Below are 24,797 nucleotides of genomic sequence, written 5' to 3' on the forward strand. Positions count from 1 at the left end.
CTCTGGCATAAGTGGTAATCATCAGGTTGATGAAATAGCAAAAAATGCTATAAATATTGACCAGCCAAGTGGGAGACCAATCCCAATTAGAGATATTTACCGATGGAGGCTATCAGATATTAATTTTAATAAGATTTATCCTATCCTTTCCCCCTTTCCCAATAAGTATCTTTCTAAAATTTATCATAGAATTCGTTCTGGAACAAATGGACTAAATTTCCTTGCATTCTCATATAAGCTTTCTAATTCAAGTCGCTCAATTCCCCTGTCCCCTCTTTGCAGGCATTGTAATATGAATAATGAAACAATTGACCATTGCCTATTTGAATGTAATATGCTGACGTCTGCACAACATACCTTGCTTTGTAAACTGTTAAAATACTTCAAACACCACAAAATCCCATTATCAGCCAAGAGCCTAGCCAACTATACCTGCACACAGAGCATAGAAATCGACATCTATCATCTTATATTTGAACTCCTAGAGTCAAAAGATCTGCTGAAAGATATCTGAATATATCTAATAAATATGAGGCAATCAAGCCAGTAGCTCTGTAGCCCACAGAGTGAAACAAAAGGAAAAGGGCTAAATAGTTTTACTGAAAAGCCCGCCTGCTGTTAAATAGAAGAAGAAGAAGTTCAGTTCCCCTGTCCCCTCTTTGCAGGTATTGTAATATGAATAATGAAACAATTGACCACTGCCTATTTGAATGTAATATGCTGAAGTCTGCACAACATACCTTGCTTTGTGAACTGTTAAAATGTTTCAAACACCACAAAATCTCACTATCAACCAAGAGCTGGTAAAGTTCTGTGAAATCATATTATTGAGTTAGGAATAAAGTGAATACACCATTCGATGCCTTTTTTATGCTTATTACGAATATAATAATCATTTCTATTGGAAATTAATTTCAGCCCCCCCCTATATATGCCAATTCAGGGTTAGGTTAGGTTGGGCTAGGTTAGGTAGGCCTATATATATAGGGGGGGGGGGGCTGAAATTGATTTCCGATAGAAATGATTATTATATTTGTAATCAGCATAAAAAAGGCATTGAATGGTGTATTCACTTTATTCCTAACTCAATAATATGATTTCGTAGAACTTTACCACCTAGCCACCTATATCTACGCACAGAGCATAGAAATTGACATCTTTTATCTTATATTTGAACTCCTTGAGTCAAAAGATCTACTGAAAGATATCTGAGAATATCTAATAAATAAGAGGCAACCAAGCCAGTAGCTCTGTAGCCCACATAGTGAAGCAAGAGGAAAAGGGCTAAATAGTAACTACTGAAAAGCCCACCTGCTGTGAAATAGAAGAAGAAGAAGAAAAATTAAGTATTCGAAAGCCTTTTCCTTAAGATGTATTTTAGGCATGTTAAAGGTCTAGCTGAGGGGCTATATGTTATCTTTGAAAGTAATTGAATTAGGTGAATGTACCTTTCAGGAATGGATCCAGTGCCTAAATTGTAGGCTACCTTGCTAAGTGAGTTGGCTATTTAGCCTTTCCTCATGTTTTGGGCTTAGAAGATTGCACAGCCTACATGACATGTCTGTGCTAACCTACATTTTGGCAAAAATGCTGGCAAAATTTTTGTTATTCATATTATTGACTTAAAAATAAAGTAAACATACCACTCAATGCCTTTTTTATGCTCTTTTTCAAATATAATAATCATTTTTGTTGGAAATGGAGTTTTACTCCCACCCATATATATACCAATTCAGGGTATATGTTTACACATTAGGGAGGGGGGTGTTGGTAAATTTTATTTCTTATGTAAATGGGAGGTAAGTTTAAACTTTAAGCCACCCCCACCCCACCCCCTAGTGTGCAAATATATACCCTGAATTGGTATATATAGGAATGGGGGTAAAATTCTTTTCCAACAAAATGATTATTATATTTGGAAAGGGTAAAATTCTACTTTTGTCTATCTTGGAAAGGGGTTAGGTTAAAAATGAAACTTTCAATAATGGGTCTACAGGGTAAAATAAGTCCTGGGAAGTTATTTTGAAGTACCTATCTCCTCTCCTTCTCCCTCTAGAGGGTCCTGGAGTTTGCCTAGGCTACATAATAGGTCTATACCTATTGAAATTTTGACAAAAAAAATGTTATGCCTTAATTTTCAGTTATTAGTTTCTTTTTCTTGGGCTTTATTCTGAAAATGCATTTCCTGTTATTTGAGTAGAACTTTGTCATATCAATGTTTTTTTTCTTCAAAATTTAGGAAATGTATTTGCACATCTTTAAAACCTTATAAATTGGGAGTGAGCAAAGTTGTGCAGCTGGAAACAAGTTTGTTGTAATTGATTTAAGCAGAATATCTATTTGAAAGGTTTCACTTTTATAATAAACATATTTTTAAAGGTCACCAAAGGCCAGGACCCTCTAGAGGGGGAAGGAGTTGAGGTAGGTACTTCAAAATACCTTTCTGTGATACTTTAGCCTGTAGACCCATCCCTGAAAGTTTCATTTTCCTAACCTAATCCCTTTCCAAGATAGCCAAAAGTAGCTAAAGTAGAATTTTACCTTGGAAAGAGCACAAAAAAGGCATCAAGTGGTATGTTTACTTTATTCACAAGTCAATAATATGAATAACAAAAAATTTACCAAAATGCTTACCTAAATTATGGGTTTTAATTTTTTTTTTCATTGGCTCTAATTTTTGAAATTTTCTTTTGAAAAATTCTAGTTTTTGAAAAAGTTAACTTTTCTCATTTTAAGCCATAGGCTATCAAGGTTTCTTTTTTTAGCATCCTATCTGGACAGCTCCATAGAAAAGAACTTCTTAATAAAATAAAAGCAGGGTAAGACCAGAGATTTAGGCCTAGGGCTGCTTGGAAGGAAGCATGTTAATAGAATAAAATTAGGCTAGGCTAGAGGGAGAAATTCATTTTTATTAAAGACCAATATTCACAAAAAAAAAACACATCAAACAGACCTACCATTTGAAAATCTATACAGATTTGTTTGTGGCAGGACTCACTATTGTAATCACTTACTACATATATATTGAAAGAAAAAAAAGCAATGATATAAATAAATAAGAAATAAACCTAATGGGAACTGCAAACCAACAAGATAGAAGACAGAATACAGTAAAGTTATATTTCTTATATTAGGCTATGCTCTTTCCAAACACCATGGTCACTTTTCTGACAATGTCCTCATCCCTCTGATGATCCCAGATATAGCCCTAGAATATATATAAAACAACAAGAAAACTAGCCTATGAAATTAATTCTCACTTTAGATCTAGCCCATAATATGTATCAAGTTTTTATTAATCAGGTTATTATGTTTCCTTTGATTTTATTCAATTTTTTAAATAAAGTTTGGTGTTATTGACATGGTATTTAAGCAGCTTCTAAGAGTGGTCTTTTGTATTGTTCTGACTTGAATGTTTTGTAAAGAAGGGTTATTCTGTTATACATTATACTTGCAGGTTTAGGCCTATGTCATGTCTCCATGACAGTATATAAAGACAAGTGTTGGCATGTATTCCTTTCTCTTGTTCTATAGAAGCTGTGGTAGTTTGTTCTATATAGGTAATTTATGGATATCCTTTGAACTCCTTCAATTAGTCTAGTATCCTTCTTAAAAGAAGGAGGTTCCAAAATCAAAAACAGGTCTTAATACGGCCTTATAAAACCTTAGAAATACTGTATAGGAGCAGCTAGTTATGGTCCATTTAAAAAGATTTTCTTCAGGAATTATCTTCAGTACTGAGTTTGGCAGTGAATTAGGATTGAAAATGGTGTATAGGTAATGGGGATTGTTGCTACCAAAGAGAAGGACACTTTACTCTGATATCTTAAATTCATTCAGCCAATACTGTGATCATTTTTACATTTTATAAAGGTCACTCAGCAGACTTTGTTGATTTATGGGCATGAACAGCTTAGAGTTGTCAGTATAGAGAGTGATAACATCAGGTGTTTCATTCACCACATCATTAATATATGAGAAATGGGATAGGTCCCAAAGCAGTGCCTTGGTGGACTGCTTAGAACATCACTTTGCTTAGAGAAAATCTTATCACCATTAGCAATGAAGATTCAAACCTGCTGAGTACAACCAGTTAGAAAATAAATGAACCTTTTGATCACATAAAAGTTACAGTCTGAGATGGTTGTGTGGTACCTTATTAAAAGCCTTGGCAAGGTCCCATAAAATCAAGTCTACAGGAATTCTTTTATCCAGGTAATCTTTTGTGGTGCTATCAAGGGTGCCTGCAAAAATTTCACAGGTGCAGGGAGACACCAGAATGGCAGTGGTGGGTAGTTGCAGGGGATTATATTTTAGGACACATTTTCTTAGGAATAAGTTTGTTTTTAAAGACATTTAGAGAACAAAATGCTCAAATAAAAAGACCAACTAACTTTGCATACAAAATGAAACAAAGCTCAACAAATTCTGAATTGTAAAGATTCCTAGAAAAGGGATCAATCCATTAATTCAATAATATATTTAATTGTTATGCAGTTAATCTTAAACCATTATGTCAAAAACCTATAGTGAAAGAAAATCAGAATAAAACCAAAATTGCAGAAAGAGTCATTGCTTTCCAAGATTATAGCAGATTTAGAATTGTTTTTATGCAATTTCTGGTACTTTCCCATTATATGGGCCTCTAGGGTTAACTGATGTAGAGTAGGCAATGATAAAACCATTTTGACATGTTAACCACTTTAGAGTAGGCAATGATAGCGTGGTTTTCATTGCATATACAATATTAAACTGTGGTTTTCTGGGGTTTAGGGGGGGGGCAGGTACCTACGTTAGGTAAGGTTACATATTTAATATATGCTATGCTATATCCCCCACCCCCCTAATGTGCAAATATATAGCCCAAATTTGTATCTAAACTATTGTACATTCATCCTATTTCATTTCATTAACCAAACTTGACATTTTAGAAAGGCCCATATAATGGGAAAGTAACCAATTTCCTAAGCCTTAGAATAGGCTACAGAAGGAGTAGAGATACTAAAAACTCACCCTGCCTGCGTAGATACCTTGTTTTGATTTTATAATGGCCATGTAAAATATGTCTCTTTCATAACAGAACTTCCTCTTCCTCTTGAACTGAAATCCCTTATATCTTTGGAAAAGTTGAAAATAGTACAGAATAGCAAACAAAAAACTAAATTTAAACTTGCAATCCAGCTGTCAAATTGACCCTCTTTATTTGATAGTCCAATTCAACTGAGTAAAATGAACAGGTACAAATAAAAAAATTGATTACATGAGAATCTTTTCAAATAGTTCATGATAAAAAATTATAAACTAGGAGCAATGTGGGCCAATATTCACCAAAACTAAAAACATAATTTTGATGACAATTGAAACATCAGCAAAACTGGCTTTCTATTCTGATTCTAAATGTGTAAAATTCATTCAGTTTATTGTTATCCACCAAAAACTATGAATCTGTGAAAATTAGCCTGATTTTTGAAAAAAAGGGAAAACACCCCCAAAAAAGCAAGCAGTATTATTGAGAATCCCTTTATTAGATACATCATATCAGAGAACCCCACCATAGAGGTTTCAAGCACTAATCTACAAAATGCAGAATTTTGCTTTTTTCTAGAAGAAAGATTGTGGATGCATGTTTGTTTTTTTTTCAAAGGGTGATTGTATCAAATTAAGGATCCAAGCAAATTGGGAAAGAGCTCAATTGAATGTAAATTTAAAGTTCCTTTTTAAGTGACCATAAAGATTGTGCCACATTAAAGTGCTGTCTTGTGCCATTTGGGGGCACCAAACAGGACTTTGCCCCAAAGAAGACCAATTTGCAATCAGTTTAAAATTCTGAGAAGCTAATCAATTTATAAATGTCAATAAAACCTATTTCAGGCTTCCCAGTTGCAGAGGAAGTAATGCTGCATAGTGGCAGTCGGTTATGCAAAAAGTTCCAAAGCTTTCAGTAGCAGAATTCCAAAAGCTGTCAACACTTTAGCAGCACAACTTGTGTTTTGACAGCTTTGCTTTGACCAAAAAGTATTTTTATACGTAAAATTTCCAGAAAAGTAATAAATGTAACTTATTATAGCTTGCAGTTAGAAATATCAATAGTTTTCTGAATCACAATTAACAGTGTAATCTTATTCAGTGGCAAGCTATATGCTTGCTATAAATATCATACTCCATGATTTTATATGTACCATTATATCAAAAGTACTGCAATATTTACTCTATTACTGCAAGTATTAAAAGTCTGAAGTATACTGTACATAGCTAACTGCTGTTACTTTATGGATGTAGTTGTACACTCCAATGTTATTGGTATTGTAAAAATAATGCATACCCAACTCCATGCTTGATACTTGTTGATTACTATGCTACAACTACAAAAAACACCATTTGATTTTCTTGGAGAACAGTATTGATGGGCAGACTGGCAGTCACCTGCATTCTGAAGCTGTGATATTAGTTTTGGCCTAATCTAATCCCTAAAATAAACAGAGAATTGCTGCTACATTGTAGTGTGGCTGTTTTAGGCAACTTATCTTCCACATTCCAGCTTTCCTGTTATCAGATTTAACTGTATGTACATCTTGATAGCTACCAGCCCTTTTAAGATTCTTTCAACTGACAAATAAATAGTTTGGAGAGAATTTGGCTATTTGTGCAAGATTTGGACAAGTATTCGCTTTCAGTTGAAGAGAAGTAGAGTAAGTAAAAACTTATCCACAAGGACTTAAAAGAAAACTTTCACATAGCAAGATTGAAACTCAATGAGCTTTTAGTTTGAACAAGTTTTAAAAAATAGCAGCATGAGAGCTCACTCACAAAGCTGGATAATATATTACTTCTCTAAATGTGTGCTCTGTACAAATTGAAGTTGTTTCCAATCTTTAGGATTACCAATATCTTAGTCTTGAAGCATTAAAGATCAGGATTGCATAATAGTTTTAATGAGAATATAGGAAATAATTGTATTCACAAAATGGATGGAACATGGGGCTTTTTGGAGCCAATCCAGTCTACTACTTTGCTAATGTGATGAAATTTTAGTTCATGAGTACAATTAGTTGTGCAGAAGAAATGCTACTTCTTCTGTTAACCAAAGTGAATATCCAAGGCCACTTCAATGAATGGCTTACATGTTTCATTTGGAGTCAGTATTGCCGATTTGGAGCCAGAAAGGCAAAGAATATTCTCCTCCATAATGCTATAATTTAAGAGAACATCTAGAGCCAAGCGAATGGCACATAATTCAGCTGACAAAATGGAAGATCCCAAAGGGAGGGGTGAAAAAAGGTTAAGATTCGGTGATGGAATACATACTCCTGCTCCAGCTCTCTCACCCTGAACAGATCCATCAGAATAGATTTTCCTGTGATTAGAGTACAACATCGAAATCTGCTCACCCAGAATAGTCTGAATTGGGAATTTGGTTTTTATTTATTGGAATAAGTTCTGCTTGACAAATAGGTGGACTCATTTCCCATGGCGGAGTGTCATTAAAGGGGTATGCATAGGGTGAATACAGACTCCAATTTGGGAACTCCAATTGAAACTGATTCCAAGATGAATTGCCATTGGTGCAAGCTGCCTTCAATATGAAGGTATGATTATACACAACATGCTAACTTCCATAAGCTTGAATTTGCGAGAAGTTATAGTGAAAACTCCTCCTCGTGACTTAGACAAGCCTGGTCTCAGAAAGGAATTTCTTGAAAAGTTATGTGGGAATTCTTGTGATAAAATTGTCGAGCTAAAGCCAAATAAAGTAAACTGGCGTGTCGTCACTGCCTCAAAAGCAGATGCAGAAGCTGTGCTACAAGCTCTTGCGAGTGGTAGCCCAAACATCAAGGCCAAGATTAAAAGTGGTGCCTACTTCAGGATCATTAGAGGCATCCTGGTTGATTTTCCAGAAGATGATATACAAACCCTAATTCCTAAATGCATTATTGCCAAGCAAATTGGTCACTCCTGCTCGTTCAGGTTGCAGTTCGAGTCAAAAACTGATCTAATGAATGCGATAGCAAATCTGCCAGTGATTGGTTTCAAGAAGATTCAGGTTTCAGAATTTTTATTTCTTCCTCCAAGGTGCTACAAATGTCAAGCCTATGGACATATTTCTGGCATGTGCAAGAACTTCTTCTATTTGTTCAGTTTGCAGCAAAAAAGGACACTCTAGTTCTAAAAATGATCCTTGTTCTAGACTGAAAAAATGTGCACTATTTAAGTCTACTAATCATCCATGCTATAGCTACAAGTGTCCCGTAGCTCAATCTCTACTAAAACAGATTTTGAAATAATGCTGCATTCAACTTCGATTATATCATGGAATATAAACAGAAAAGTTTCTGATGAAATTCCTATTTTGACCCAGTTACTCAAGTAATTTGATATTACTTGCCTCCAAGAACATTTTTTGTCAGCAGACAAAAGGGAATTGATTGAAATCTCGTCGGATTGCACAGTATGTTTCTCTCTCCAGCAAAAATAACAGCAGCTTGTGGATGCCCCCCCGGCAGCCTTGTGATTTTGACTTGCTTACCCTGTAAATTAATAAAAGCAGGGGATCATATTCTTGCAGTTTGATATCTGAACACGTCCATAATGAATGTTTACCTACCAACAAACTATCGTAACGACAAATCCGAGGCGAAGTTTATAGGGGCTTGCAAGAAACTGTGTAAACTGATCAAGAAAAACGCAAAATCCGCAGTCACTCGCTCGATATTAATAGGTGACTTTAACTGTGATTTGACTGATAAAACGCTCCCCAGAAGTCAGCTCCTTTGGAGCTCCATTCCTCCTTCGTATTGATTAATTGACAAAAATGAATCCTATACCTATGTTGGCCCCAGCTCTTCAACTTCGAACCTCGATCATGTTGTTTCTTCCTTTTCGATCAAACAAGCCACTGTACTTCGTGAAGGCTACTACTCTGACCGCTTACCTATTTGTGCAACAATTGAGTGCAATGTTGAAAGCAAAACTCCGCAAGAGGGAAAGTGGTTTTATGTTAAAGAATGGAGTCACGTTGATTGTCAGTTATTTATGTCCGAGTGTGACATGTTACTCAACAAAATTAAAGTTCCTTTTCACCTGCTTAGTTCAGAATGCAGGTCTTATATTAGTGAGTACGAGATCGAAATACAGATTACGATTTATCTTGCAGAAATCAACCACGCGCTTCGATGCGCAGAAAAATGTGCAGTCCCATCTAGACGTGTTCGCAAAAAAACAGAAATCACCGACTGGTCTAAAAATCAAAGTCTTGTTGCAGCTTGTAATTCAGCTAAATTATGGCCCCGAATCTGGAACGAATCTGATAAACCGCGCTCCAGTATAATAAACGAATTGCGTCTGAAGACAAAAAGAAAGTTCACAAGAGCCCTTAAAGACAACAAAATAATGTTGATTCAAAAAAAAGTTGATAAGATAGCTGGTGATCCTTCACTTTTGTGGAAAATTTTTAAACGCAATGATCGGAATTCTGTCAGTAGTATTCCAGAAAAAAAACTGGATCAATTATTATAATAGTGAGTTTTTGTCTCCAGACTTTGTTGCTGAAAGTAAATACGAAAAAGAACTTTACCGTTTGCTTGCAAATTCTATTCGTTCTGCTTTTATAGCGACGCCGTCTGATATTGAGTTTAATCTAAAAAAAAATTAAGAAAAAATCTTCTGCTGGTATTGATTTAATATCTGCTAAACACTTAGAAAATTGTAGTAGTTTTTTGTTGCAGCACCTTTTGTTACTTTTTCAAATGTCTATTTCTTCTGGTATTGTGCTGCAACAGTTTTGTATTGGCCAGATTACGCCTATACTGAAAAAAGGGAAAAACGATCTCAATGATTGTCAATCATATTGGCCTATAACTGTCTCAAGCACCACTTTTAAAATATTTGAGTCTATTATTCTTAAAGATATTTCCCAAAAGTGTTCTGTGCCTGCGCATCAGTTTGGTTTTCAGAAAGAACTTAGTCGTGAGCATGCTCTTTTTTGCTTTTTAAGGTTCTTGCAGATGTGGAAGGTTCTGGGGATTTTATTGTTCTATGTGCACCGGACATTGCCAGAGCATTTGATTCGTTTATTTTTGCCCAGATTTTGGTAGAAGCTCTAAAGAGAGGCGTTGACTTCTCAGTTATAAGGTGTCTTCAATACATGTATAAACATCTTTGTGCCAAAATGAAGCGCGGTTCAGAGCTTTTTAATGTGCTAAAGAGCGTTAGACAAGGATTTCTCACTTCCCTCGCGCTTTTTAATAATTCAGTCATTCCAGCTCAAAGTTCTATTGAGTCCACCTGTATTTACGGGGGTTTAGACGTCTCTTTACTTATGTATGCTGATGATACCCTAAAACTGAGTCGCACTTTCTCTGGTTGTGAGAGCACTTTTTCGAAGTTAAAACTAGAATATCAGCAGATTGGCTTAAGTTTTAATGTGGATACAACTGTAGCTGTCGGTTTCAACCTCAAAGGATACTCTTATAAATCCCTCCAACTTACTGAAACTTGTATCCCCCTCTTCAAAAGCCTTACTTACCTCGGAATGCCAATTGGAAATTCAATTAAGGAAACTATTAAGCTTGCCATTCAATATATTGAAAAAAAGACAAGGTTAGCTTATGCGTCACTTGTCTCCAACTTTACATACCTTAGTCGTTTCCATCTTTATAAACTTTATAATAGTCTAACTGTGCCTCATCTTCTTGCTCTGTCTCCTATTTGGCAATTTTTTCCTGCTACAAAAAAAAAAAACTTGTTCATCGGATTTATTTTAAATTTGCTAAATTCGTTCTACATATGCCCCCTTGGATTAGTAACTCTTTTTTGTCCCAAAAATTTAAGCTCATTTTACCTTTGACAACTATTGATAAGAAAAAGTAAAAGATTTTAAATCTTCCGCCAGTAAACTAAATCATGATTGGTCTTCTTTATTTTTATGAGTTTTTTTTATGTATTTTGATTTATTTCTTATCTTGTGATTATGATATATGATTTGTGATTATGTCTATGATTATTATGATTGTAAAAACTACTTATTTTTGTTCAGTGTATAAGTTTTCTTGTTTTTTTCTTTTGTTTGTCTTATGTACTCTGCCATTAGGGGACTTGCGCCCTTTTTTGTTTTGACAGGTTATAAATAAATTGAATTGAATATCCTTTCCAGACTTCCAAATAATGAAATCATCTGCATAAAGGCCAAACAATGAGTGAGATAATTGGAATTCTCAAACTTATGAATTGAAGAAAAGGGGACTCAGAATCGCTCCATGTGGGAGGCCTCAAGTAATGGGGTTTATATCTCTGCTTTACTCATTAGCATGATCTTGAAAATTTTTATAACCAAGAAAGGACTTCATAAATAATAATGAAAAATAGTGAAATGCCCATATCATTGAGAAAATTAACTAATTTATCATAGAATACATTTCCATAGACATCTGACCAGTCAAATAGGACTGCCATTTTGGCCTGTCTTATTTTAAGGGAGTTACAAAAATCAATTTCAAGGCGAGTGGTGTTATCCACAGAGCTATGTCCTTTCCTGAAGCCTGTTTGTTCTCATGGAAAAAGCAAACCACTCAATTCTTGAAAGAATAAGCCTTTCAAGGACTTTACTGAAGGCTGGTAAAACATAAATAGGTCTGTAAGACTTGGGGTAACTAGATGGGTAAGAAAGTTTTAAAACAGGAAAGACCTGGGCAATCTTCTAAGCATATGGGAACTGTTGGCTTGACCAAACAAGGTTATATAGACTTAGAGGGCATTATGGAAAACCTCTGGGGACTAAAAAATCCATTTAATATAAATACCATCATGACCTGAGGAGGACTTGATATTAAGAGAACTAAGTGCTGCATTAAATTCATCTAGGGAAAATGGTTTCAACAAGGACTTTTATGTAAAGCAGTATGAGGAAGGTTACAAAATGGAGGTTGAGGGTAATGAGAATCAGAACGATCATTTTTATAAATATCTAGAAAAAATTTTTGCTTTCATCTTATCTGAGGAAACTGGAATTCCATCCTGCATGACATCATATTTACGGTTATCATTAGACTGCTGAACACTATTAAGTTGGATTATGAATTTATGTAAGTTTGAAATTGAGTTTATGAAGCTAATACCTGCACTAAAGTTGGACCATGTAGACTGTTTAGCTTTCTTACATACCGATTTTATTTTAGCGCATCCTTGCTTATAGGAAATTGCTGTAGATGGAGAAGGATTCTTTTGAAACAATTACAAACCTTCCTTTTTACCGGTAATGCAACCATGCACTACTCATTCCACCAATTCTTGGGTCTCTTGGAACCATTATAAGAAATGACTTAGTCATGGTTATGGAAGATTTAGCTGAATGTAACAGAATGGATTTCATATTGGACTTAATAGCAATAACGTCACAATTAGTTGATAAAAAGTAAAGATCTACTTCCTTCAAAATTTCCCGAAACTGGGGCCAATTGCCTTTGGAGTTGTTAAAAGTTGCTATGTTTGGTTTGGGTGAATAGCATACATTGTCAATTAATGATTGGATTGCAGAGAGGTAACCTTTACCATCTGAACTTGATCATAATATAAAGATGGACCCAGTAGCAAGTCAATAGTAGAGAAAGTATCAGATGAAATATTATACTGGGTTTGGAAATTAAATGGAGTGAACATCAAGGTATCTGGAATATTGGACAAAATATTCTCAATGCCTCTTCCTGCTTTGTTACTATATGCTATTTGTTCCCAAAGTGGGCTCTGCGCATCAAAATCACCATAGATAAAAGAATTATTTCCAGAAAGTTCTGAATTCAAAACCTTCTGGATATCATTCTATCCACATGGATTATACAATCATTTAATGACAAGATTATTACCATTAGTCAGGTTAAGTATAATACCTATGATATCAATTTCATCCCTGTAAAGATTTAATGGTTGAGGGGAATGAGGGACTGAATCACGAACAAAGATGGCAACTCTTTCTCCCTTTCTATTGGTAGATATGTCACTCCTATAGCACTTGTAGCCAGGCATTTTAATTTTCTAAAACTGATGAAGATTGGTCTCTTGTAGACAGATAATATCAATATTATTCTTAGATGCATAATGAATGAGATCACTAAGTTTATTTGAATAAAGCAAGACACAATTCCATTGTAGGATCTGTAGTTTAATTGCCATGGGTTGAGTTGAATAGGCGACATGCTCTATATTTGGTGAGAAATGAAGATAAGTCCTTTCCTATCTCATCAAATATAGAATTAGAAAAGTAGTATTTAGCAATATCTTTAGTTAAAGTGGCTTTTAGGGCTTTAGGCAAATTTGATTGGATGATTTGATCCGCTGAAGCTATATATTTAATTAGTTTTGTCATATAAGGACTGTCTCTATTTTGAGCAGTGTTTGCTTGAGAGGATATATTAGGAGATGCTGCTACTTTTTCAGCCCACGATTTCTGACTAAATCTAGGATTTTTGAGAGCTGGGCTTGCTTTGATTAAATTAGGGAGCTCAATACCCTGCTGAGGGATGGATATCTCAATTGGAGATAAGATAACCTGATTTTGGTTATTTTTGGGAATGCATGGTCAAGGGTTGGATAAAAGGCTTCTTTCTTAGCCTCATTAATTCTTGGATATGATGGTACTTTGGAATGCTTAGCCAGCTCCATAGCAGCTATAGGAAATGGGACATTTTCTTGATGGTCTATCCTTAAAACTTTAGCCCATTGGATATATTTAGGACATAAGTTATGATTTGTAGACTGGTAGTCACCTCCACAGTTGATGCATTTAGGAGCTGTAGGACATCTAATTTCACGAGACACAGCCTATCAGCCGAGAGGTGGAAAAGTGAGGTGGGCCATCATGAACCCTGCTAGAAAATTTCGTTGGGGGATGGCAAATGCTGCTAGGAATCTTGTTTTCAACAATTTTACGTGCTAATAATTCTCTTTTCTGTTAATATGAAACATTTCAGTGTTTTTAAATATAGATAGGTAATGTATTTGTTGGTCAGGGAATCTATTGTAGGGGTTTTGATGGATGAAGCCATACCCTTTTTCATACAGCCAAAATTCCACTGTAGAAATATTTATGAAGACTTATTTAACGAAAATACTATTTGTTGCAATTTTTTTAGTATATTCAAATTTTTTCCAACATGAAATAGCAATCCAATATTTTAATTCTTAGGCAGAAAAACTGAAAACTTTGGGCGGTACTAATCAATTTACAATTATTTTTAAGATACATTTTAACAGCAATTAGCAAAGCTTCTAAGGGGCCAGTACCCCATATTATTTCTTAGTTAGGCTTGGGCGTGATGTTGAAAACTATCAGAAATTAAATTTTAAAAACTGGTGTTTTTTTGACTGAAAGTAAGAAACAGTTTTGAGACCTATTTGAATAGAAATTATTCTGTATATGCGGCAGGGGGGGGGGGCTGTCTCCTTCTGAAATCCTTGTTTCTTATTCTGTTTCTTACCCGTTCTAGAATACCCTAGTTTGGTACAACTTATTCAACTCTCTTCTCTAGTCATCTAAAGGTGACTTGAAGTGCAAGATGTCAACAAGTCTGCCAGTCCTTGTAGTTTAAACAAAGACTACTGAAGGAGCTTGCTGAAGAAATTGAATTACCATTATCTACTATATTTTAACTATTACTTGACTGGAAAAAAATGCCTACAGACTGGAATCTGACCCATATTACTGCAATATTCAGTAAAGGTGACAATACTGAAGCTCAAAACTACAGATGAGTCTAACCTAGGTGGGGGCAAAAAAAAAATGGGTGGATTGTGACTGCTGAAATCATAATACATCTCCTTAATAATATACTGTCCCCGGACGAACACAGCTTCTATCCAGGTAAATTGGTTGACACGAATCTCCTCAAGACACATAGCATGAATCGGCGCTCATAGGGGGGAGGCATACCCCCCCTGGAAATTGGATCCTTATAAAGTGGTTATGAGAAAATCAAAGGAAAGAGAGCAGAGTAGGGAAATAAATTGATTTTTGATATTCAAAGTTAAATTTGAAATATCAATGTTACTGAGCAACATTCAATGCTTACAATCTTTCTCAATATCACCCAGCAATAGTATTTCTTATTCAATTTTCTTAATCTTAGTTTTAATGTTTTACTTTGAGCAAACTACTTTGAAAATGCCTTACTTTTTATAATTACTGAATCTGAAAACATGGAACTGAATGCTAGGAATTCCTGTCTCATTTTTCATGAGTAAGCTTTTGTTTAGTGTATTTTTTTTGTAATTACTTCACTTTTTTTTATTCTCTTGTTTACATAACTTTACTTGGTATACTTTTTTTCATTACCTTTAAAAGAATCTTTGTCTCTAAGCTTTGCTGCCCATCAAAAACCAGACAGAGGGCATTGAAATATTGACCAGTTTTCTGTGTTAGCAAAAGGATCATGTTCATAAAACTATATAATTTCATGAAATGTAATTGAACAAATAAAAAGATATTCAACTGAAAGTAAGAAGCAATTTTAAAACTTAAAATGAGTTTAAATTATTCTGTATATAAGGGCAACTATTCCCTCCTCAACTCCTTAGTCATTAAGCTAAAAGATTTAAGTCCTTTGAAAAACCTTCTTTTTCCAATTAAATAGCCCTTGTGTTTCTGTAAATGTTCTAAAGAATTTGGACAAAAATTTAAACTTCAGAGTAAGAAACAAGGAATTAAGGAGGGGGCAGCCCCCCCGTCCTCATGTACAGAATAATTTTTGTTCATACAGGTTTCAAAGTGGTCCCTTACTTTCAGTTGAAAAATACTGGTTAAAAAAATATTATTTATGTTTTTCTTTTAACATCATGCCCAGGCCTAACTAAGAAACAATGTGGGGTACTGGTCCCATAGACACCTGGTTAAGTGCTGTTAAATTTATCTTATCAATAATTGTAAATTTATTAGTACCACCCTATGTTTTCAATTTTTCTGCCTAAGAACTAAAATATTGGATTGCTATTTAATTTCGACAAAATTTGAAGGGAGGTCAGGATTGAATCGGACAGAATTTGGTGATCACAAATATCTCATTTATTTATGAATGGAAAACCGAAATTTGTTTTTCTCTAGATCCCTCTCAGAATAAGGAACTCTTGAAATTTTTTCCAGATTTTTATTCTTTGAATTTTCTCAAAGACTGCATTTATAATTTTGGCCAAAGTATCCAAACCAACCCCATTGGGGTTGGTTCGGACATGCTGGGGCTTGAACTGGACAACTTAAAAAACAAACAAAAATCTACCGGTGGTCCTGTACAAACAGTAAATTCGTCTGTAAAACTTTTTTATTATATTTTTTTAAATTTTTTTTTTGTTTTACTTTGAATACAGTTATACAAAACTAAAAAAATTACAAGATTGCTTGATTAAGCCATATTGTATGGTGAGAAATCAAACTCGAAGTAAAAGTATTGAGGCACTCTAATGGTTTCTTCACAAGTAAAAGGTTTTGGAAGACATCGGAGAATATCATTATCATCGACACTTGCAACGTTTTCTGCCTCGGGGAAGACAAACCTTTTGCTTTTTTTTGCACATGGAACTAATCGGAGCTTCACCTTCAGCAATGTACTGCACTCGACCAACATAACAGCAGGTTGACTTATTTATCTGGAACTTGACAAGGACGTAATCTCCTACTGACAAGTAAGATGGGCTGAATAGCAGGTCATCATTATTGTCTTTTTCACCAAGGTTTAATGAATCATCCAGCTTGAGATATACCACCGGCGTCTTCTTTAGTTGTTTTTTCTCTCCCTTTCCAGGCTTTTTGCCTCAATTTCTTCCTTTTCTGGAGTGTCAGTGAGTATCCTGGTTCTGCCTGTTTTGCAGTGCTAATGAGAACTTGTGTGAACATTTACCATAAGCGGGAAAAGTCTAATCATTTCTGGGTTTATTCTTGCCGACTGACAGTCTTGCAGGTTGGTAGTTGATGGCCTAGGAGAGGGACTGGGGTCAGTTGATCGTCCAAGAGAAGAAACATCATCGTTGGCTTGAGACTGGCAAATTTCGTCAAGTTGCGAGACTGCTGCATTTGCCTGATTTAAACTTACTTGATCTTGAATAAGTCAGTCCGTCACTCTGGACGGGAGGAAATCTACCTCACTGAACACATTTCTGTCTAAAGGCCAGGTTCCAGCCTTTCTGAAAGAGGAAGTGATATTGGCTGGTGAAAACTTCTCTAGGTATGGTGTAAGACAAAGCTCAGGCACCTGGTGAATGGACACCCTTTTTCCAGAGTTTAACTGGACTCACTCATTTAACTTTAGCTTGAGACCGCTCTTGAAAGGACCAAGAACACCTACATCTAAGGGTAGGAGTCAGTGGGAACAATGTGGTGGGAAAGTTAGAACAATACCATTTCTTTGCAGAAAGAAACACATCTTGGATCAAGGTGACTTTCGTGATTATCAAGCAAAAGGAGATGAGGATTGTCTTTTGAAGAGCGGTAATGCTTCCAAAAGTTTTGTAGAGCCAAAAAGTTCCGCCGTTCACCTAACCCGACGGGTGTGCAAGGCCAAGGGAGGCAGGAGGATCTGTTTGTACCATCTCAGGCTTGATTTTTTTTTTCGTGGGAAAATAAAAACTGGTGGAATCTGTCCTCCAATTGCATTGATGAAGCAAAGCAATGTTGTATTTTCTCCTCGCTCAGCAGAGACGGTCTGATGTACGTATTTAATTTCTTTTGGTGCCACAACTCTTGGCGGTTTCAAAACCGTAGTGGTCCCTGTTTCATCGATATTCCATATGCGCTCAGCTGTAAATTGATGCCTGCCATAGACATCAAATAGATCATCAAAAAACCTTGAAACAACTACTTTACTGAAGCCACTTGTCCTGGCTTGGATAGTGGGCACGAAGCGATGAAACACTGTTTCATCGTCAGGTGCACGAAGCGAGATATTGGGGTTTCTTTTGAAGCACTGTTTCGTTCTGTTCAAGATGTTCGGGTTTTAGATGTTCGCATATGTCCCTTTTTGTTTGTTAGAAAAGATTTGCTGATTGGGCTCTATATGCTTCTCAGCTTTTCCGATTGCTGCATCAATATCCCCTTTGGTCTTATCTTCATTGCAGTTTAAGCCATCTTTTGACTTTCAGATAATCGTAAGTGAGCTTTTCTTTATTTTGAAGTGTGCTGCAACTGATCTGATTGGCATCTTCTTTTTTTTTTAAATTGTTCGCATCGCCTCTCTTAGATTTTCTTGTTGTGTTCCACAGTCCCCAACCGTCTTTCGTTTGTACTTTCTGAGCATTCCTAAAAAATACAGTTGTAGAGAGAGAGAGAGAGAGAGAGAGAGAGAGAGAGAGAGAGAGAGATAGAGATAGAGAGAGAGAGATAGATAGAGAGAGAGAGAGAGAGAGAGAGAGAGATAGAGAGAGAGAGAAAGAGAGAGAGAGAGAGAGGGGAGGGGAGGGGGATAGATAGGACAGGGGGGATAGAGGGAAAGAGAGAGAGAAGGGAGACAGAGAGCAGGAAGAAGAAGAGAACATGAGAGAAGATTGGATATGCTGCTGAAATCCACAAGCTATCTTTTGCCTCTTATTTTATTCCAGTAGATATTATTTTGGTAAAATTTGAAGTGGCCATGTAGGCATTTTTCACAATCAGTCACTTTACTTACTGAATATGGAAACTAATTCTTGAATTGAGATATAAAATTAAATCATTTAAGATTTAAGATTCATGGCTGTAAGCAAAGAATAAAAAACTTATCTACTCTTGCCCATGTAGGGTAGAACCGGACGCCTTCCAGTTCAACCCCCCAAAAAAAATGTCCGGATCAACCCCCCATCACCATCGGACAGAGGAACTTGTCTAGACTGAGAGCGGTAAAGAAAAGGTAGATAGCGTAACTTTTCAAATAGTTCGTGGTAACGAACTGTAAGTAAGGAGTGACCCGGCTCGATAGTAACCGAAACTCTAAAAAATGGAATTTTGATACCAATAGATATATCAAAAGAATAGGCTTTTTATGGTGATTTCAAATATATAATATTTAGTTAAGTTTAGTCTTACCTGTCAAAGGCTACGAGCCTGGGAAATTTTTTCTGATTTTTGAAAAAAGGAGGAAACACCCCATAAAAGTCGATTGATCCTAATGAAAGTCGTACTATCAGATTCAGCGTATCAGAGAACCCTATTGTATAGATTTAAAGCTCCTATCTGCAAAAATGTGCAATTTTGTATTTTTTTTGCCAGAAGAAAGATCACAAATGCGTGTTTTTTTTGTTTTTTTTTCAGGGGTGATCGTATCGACCTAGTGGTCCTAGAATGTCGGGAGAAGGCTGATTTGAACGGAAATTAAAAGTTCTAGTGGCTTTTTTACGTGACCAAAATAATTGGAGGACAACTAGGTTGCCTCCCCCGCCCCTTTTTTGCCCAAAATCCTCTGATCAAAATTTTTAGATAGCTATTTTTTTTTAATGTTAGTTAAAAGTCCCAATAACTATACCTTTAGGTATAACATGACCCCCCTCCCACCCACAGCCCCAGGGGAAAGGTCTCTAAATTAAAAAAAATGTCCAGTGTTTACGCATATTTTTTGTTATTGGGATGCATGCATACATGTTTTTTTTCCAATTTTCTGCTGGGTGTTTTTCCACGGGGGAATTTTCCAGGGAGTGAACTTGTCAGGGGAAATTATGCACTGCGGGAATTGGGAAGGCGTCTGGACATCGACACGTCAGGATCACTACCGTCAGGACATTGACAAAATCCGTCATAACATCGACACGTCAGGACATCGACAGTCACAATCGCTATCCGTCAGGATTTCGACAGTCATAACATCGACACGTCAGTTCATCGACAGTCACAATCACTTCCCGTCAGAACTTCAACAGTCATAACATCGACAGTAACAATCGCTACCCGTCAGAACGTCGACTCGTCATAACATCTAAAATTTTTTTCCTAACAAAAATCCGTCAGAGCCGCTAACCGTCAGAACGTCGACAGTCATAGCATCTGAAATTTTTTCATAACATCTAAGAATTTAAACTTCAGTTTTTTTGGGGGTTTAGGGGGGAAAGGTACCTAGGTTAGGTTAGGTTACGTGTTTTGTATATGCTATGCTTTACCCCCACCCCCTTAATGTGCAAACATCCAGCCGAAATGTGTTTATAAATTATTATATGCTTATTACAAGTATGTAAGATTATAATTTAGTTTACATATCAAAAATCTGTCAGAAACACTAACCGTCAGAACGTCGACAGTCGAACGTCGAACATCGACACGTCATAACATCAAAAAAAAATTTAGATGTTATGACGTGTCGACGTTCTGACGGGTAGCATTGTGACTGTCAATGAACTGTCGTGTCGATGTTATGACTTTCGACGTTCTGACGGGTAGCGATTGTGACTGTCGATGAACTGGCGTTTTGATGTTCTGACGGGTAGCGATTGTGACTGTCGATGTCCTGACGTTTCGATGTTCTGACGGATTTTCCTTGTCGACGAAATAACGTTTAGTGCTTGTGACGGTTAGATGAAAGCATAGCACCCAACGGGAATTTGCCAGAATTCTTGTACAAAATTCTTTTGTTAGGTGTTGTTTTCTCTTTTCTGTCTCAATTTTACACACGGAGTGGTTAAGAGTAATTGTCCAGGGTAAATTTTCACCGGGATTGAATTGTCTAGAGGATATTTCCGTGGGGAGGGGGTTCTCCGTAGAGGTGGGGCCAGATTTCCTGGCATTATTTAAAAAACGATCATAAATTAAATAAAAAACAAGGTTTTTTCAACTGAAAGTAAGGTGCAACATTAAAACTTAAAACGAACTAAAATTATTCCGTATATGAAGGAGGTTGCCCCCCTCCTCGACACCTCGCTCTTTAAGCTAAGTTTGAATTTTGTCCCAATTCTTTAAAAATGACTCCTGAAACACAAGGGCTTTTTAATTAGAACAATAAAACGCTTTTTCAAAAATACTAAACCACTTTAGCGTAAAGAGTGAGGTGTTGAGGAGGGAGGCAACCCCCTTCATACACGTAATTATTTCTGTTCGTTTTATGTTTTAATGTTGCTCCTTACTTTCAGGTGGAAAAACTTTTTTTTTTATTTAATCACGATTCTAGAACGACCAAATCATTTAGAGAAACAATCAAAAAATATCCTGATATTATACTTACAGCTTAGCACAACAATGTGCAAGGTGCCAGAAAAAAATTGACCTACCTAAAACAGTTTTTGCAGTTTAGGTTTTGAGAGGATCAATCAACCAAACTAGGAATTCTTCCTTGAGAAATAAAGGTTAGATGGCACCCTTAACAGTTATTTTAGAATTTTTTTACCAAATGGTGTCTGAGTAATTGAAGGCGTCCGTTTCAACCTACGTCCAGTTCAACCCCGACCTCATCTTTACTTAAAAAATTTGCTACAAATAGTATTTTCGTTGAATAAGTCCTTATTAATATTTCTACAGCAGAATTTTGGGTGGATGAAGGGATATTATTGTTCATATGGATGGAAATCCTGAGACTTTTGATCTTCTACATGGCTGAAGCCATCAAAACCTCTACAGTAAGATTCCCTGATCAATAAATACATTACCTACCTTATTTCAATGCACTAAAATATTTCATATAAACAGAAAAGAGAATTATTTGCATTTAAAATTGTTGAAAAAAAGGTTCCTAGCAGTATTTACCACCCACAGAGAAATTTTCTGACGGGGATCATGATGGCTCACCTCAGCTTTTCCACCTCTGTGCTGGTAGGCATGGGAATGCAGTATTTTATGCTACATAGAGAAGTATTTTAATTAATTCCTACCTTCCCCCTACCTCTTTCTACGTTTATCTGAAGGTTCATGGAGAGTAAGCAGTTTGGGCATTAAAGTGTGCTCTTATAGAAATCTGTTTCCACCCCACCTACATAATAACTAACCCCCTCCCCTTCCTTATAGCTGATGCACAATTACACATCACAAAACATACTTTCAAAAAAGAATCAACTTGGCTAACCCCGTACAGCCACCATGCAGCATTACTTTCTCTGCAATTGGGAAGCCGGAAATAGAGTTTATTGATACTTTTAAATTAATCAGCTTCTCAGAATTTTAAATTGATTGCAAATTGGCCCTCTTGGTGGCAAAATCCTTGTTTGGTGCCCTCAAATAGCAGAAAACAACACTTTGCTGTGGCACAATCTTTATTGTCACTTTAAGAACAGAGAGGTCTTTTATTCCCTTCCAACAGGATTGGCCTCAAGGGTGATAACGTGAGAATATGCGGGATAACAAAAAAACTATAAAGGTATGCAAGTAATAAACGGTTAAACATAAAATTTTGCCAGCAAGGAGTCCATGTGTACAGTGGGCTTTTTCAGCAATTTATTAAAAAAAACTTTTTCCACAAAATAAGTTTTTCAAAGAAAGTAAAGAACTCCATTAAGCAAAAAATAAGCAAAAATAAAATCAAATAATCTACCAAGCGTTAAACTACCACAAATCAGTATCAATAAATAAATGAAACGCAAAACGAACAGAAATTAAAATAAATAACCAAGTCAAACTCAAAACGAGCAGAAATTAACATAAGTTGGGCTCAAAACCCCTATGCCTTCCCAAGGCTAGAACAGAATATGCACTTTACTGAAAAAAAAAAAAAATACAAATGAATGTGCATCGTCAGTTTAATATACATATGGTGATATTTAGTAAACAAAATGTTAATATTATTTGATTTATTAAATTTATAAAAGTAAAAACATTTATATTTTTTCAGTAAAGTGCAAATTATTTTCTGGCCTTTGGAAGGCATAGGGGTTTTAAGCCCAACTTTTTAAATTTCTGCTCGTTTTGAGCTTGATTCGGTTATTTATTGTAATTTTTGTTCGTTTCAGGTTTCATTTATTTATCGATGCTGATTTGTGTTAGTTTCACGCTTGGTAGATTATTTTTGGTTTCATGGAGTTCTTTACTTTCCTTTAAAAAACTTATTTTGTGGAAAAAGTTTTTTTTAATTAATTTCTGTTCGTTTTATATTGACATAGTCTTTTCAGGGAAAAAGAAAATAATATTTTAAATCTTTTGGTTTTTTTTAAGACTTTATAGTTTGGCCTGCTATTTGTAAACTAGAGAAAAACTTTCAGCAATTTTCAACAACATACACCCTTTTAAAAACCTGGACACAAATTGTAGTGTTTAATTTAGTTTCATACCTCCTCTAGGCTAGTTGACCTGAAATGGAATACTTGATACTATTCGCCAAAAAATCTGTTTACTTTCTTTGATAGCTAGGATACACTTACGCTTTTTGGATTTGGTTAAATTTTGAGAGCAGAAGTAGCCCCGAAAGTTTGAACATACTACCCTTAATCGTTCTTGGGATACTGCTGAGATACCTGATTGGGAATTAGCATTAACACAACTGCATTTTGATTTAATCTTAAGCCAACATTTAGTTTTTAAACATAATGGGCAAATGGGAGGGTGGGCGTGATAGGGGAATTAGTTGCTCTCCAATCACTTTCGACTATTAAAAAGGACATCAGCCCTTTCTATTTTCAATCGAATGAGCCCTTTTCGAATTTATTATCAACTTCCACCTATTATATATTACAGCATTGAGCTATGATTCATATTGTATTTGGAGTGAGTGGTTGGTCTGATGGTGAAAACTCAGATTTATAACAGGAGATATAGGGTAAAGGTACCGATGATTCGACAGTTTTTGTAAAAAAAAACCAGTTTTTCTACTCTAGAATTCTTAATTTAAAGACTTTTGGTTTGAAAAGGGTTTCAGTATGTAGGAAAAACATCTAGGAATCTAATTGATTGGTGAGAAGTTTCAACTTTTGTCTGGAAAGAGTACTAAAGTCCAAATTTCCGAAATTAGAGCATTTTCACCTACAAATTCGACACAACAAAAAAGTTACCTGTTTTTGATGCAAGTCGGAACCCAATTTGACACCCGGCTAAATATTTGGGGAATGCTTGTGGGTGGAATGTGGTGTATTTGACACGTATATTCTTGTTTCTTTGTTTTTCTTCTACTTCATTTAATGTATAAAAGCATAAAAGACTATGCAAAAAGTAGAAGTAATAAAACTAACAAAATTGTTTCAAGTATGTAGTATTTGGTATAACAAAATCAGTACAACAAATTTTAATATACATTATTAAATACAAATAGAATTTAGTATAAAAAAGTTGTTTCACTAGCATTTTTGAAGGAACAGGGTCTAGAAAAATAGTAGTATATTTGAAAAAATTTCAGTAGTTTATTTGATTTAATAGATTTTATTTTCTCTTGCAGATTTTTAGCTTTACTTCAAACTTAAGCCTATGTTTCAATTCGTGTAAAATTTTGTATTTGATATAATTTGTATTTTTATTCGGATGAAGGATAAATAAGGGTATAATCCAGAAAAATTTGGGGGGGGGCAAAACGAGGTCGGGGGGGGGTCAACTGACCCCCCCCCTGCCCCATAGCAATTTACGCCTGTGCATGGTATGAGGCCAAGCGGCAGTTACTCAGATGACGGAAAAATCCATTGTCTGTAAGTAAAACTTCAAAGTTTAAAAACAAAACCTTTTGTTTAAATGTTATTTCATCTGAAATAGGCTATTATTAGAAATTATAATCCTCAAAATCTCCCGTTGCACAGAGAGCACCCTTAAATTCGACAGCTATGGTGCCTATGGTTTTGTCAATGGATCCTTGAATTTCGACACCTATTATTTCTCATCTGTTTTACATGTTCAGTGAAGTTTCGACAAAGTCACCTATATTTCAACAGGGCCTGTTGCTGTCTGTCCAAAATTTCGACAAGGT

At 35.6% G+C, this 24,797-nt stretch overlaps 1 protein-coding gene across 3 annotated transcripts in view; it reads left to right on the forward strand.

The window, feature by feature from the left end:
* The first annotated feature begins 593 nt into the window (after positions 1-593).
* The window catches only part of EMC4 (ER membrane protein complex subunit 4), a 51,354-nt gene continuing 27,150 nt past the window's right edge, over positions 594-24,797 (forward strand). Inside the window, exon 1 of one of the 3 annotated variants that reach the window (XM_089104607.1) lies at positions 594-665. The gene's annotated coding sequence lies outside the window, so the exon portion shown is untranslated. Of the gene's footprint in view, positions 666-1,355; positions 1,495-6,553; positions 6,690-24,797 lie in introns of those variants that run through there. The other 2 variants (XM_089104608.1, XM_089104609.1) reach the window with 2 other exon arrangements.

The sequence above is a fragment of the Artemia sp. Qi Xiang Cuo genome, chromosome 18, assembly GCF_049724085.1.
Source record: "Artemia sp. Qi Xiang Cuo chromosome 18, ASM4972408v1, whole genome shotgun sequence".
Taxonomy (NCBI): Eukaryota; Metazoa; Arthropoda; class Branchiopoda; order Anostraca; family Artemiidae; genus Artemia; species Artemia sp. Qi Xiang Cuo.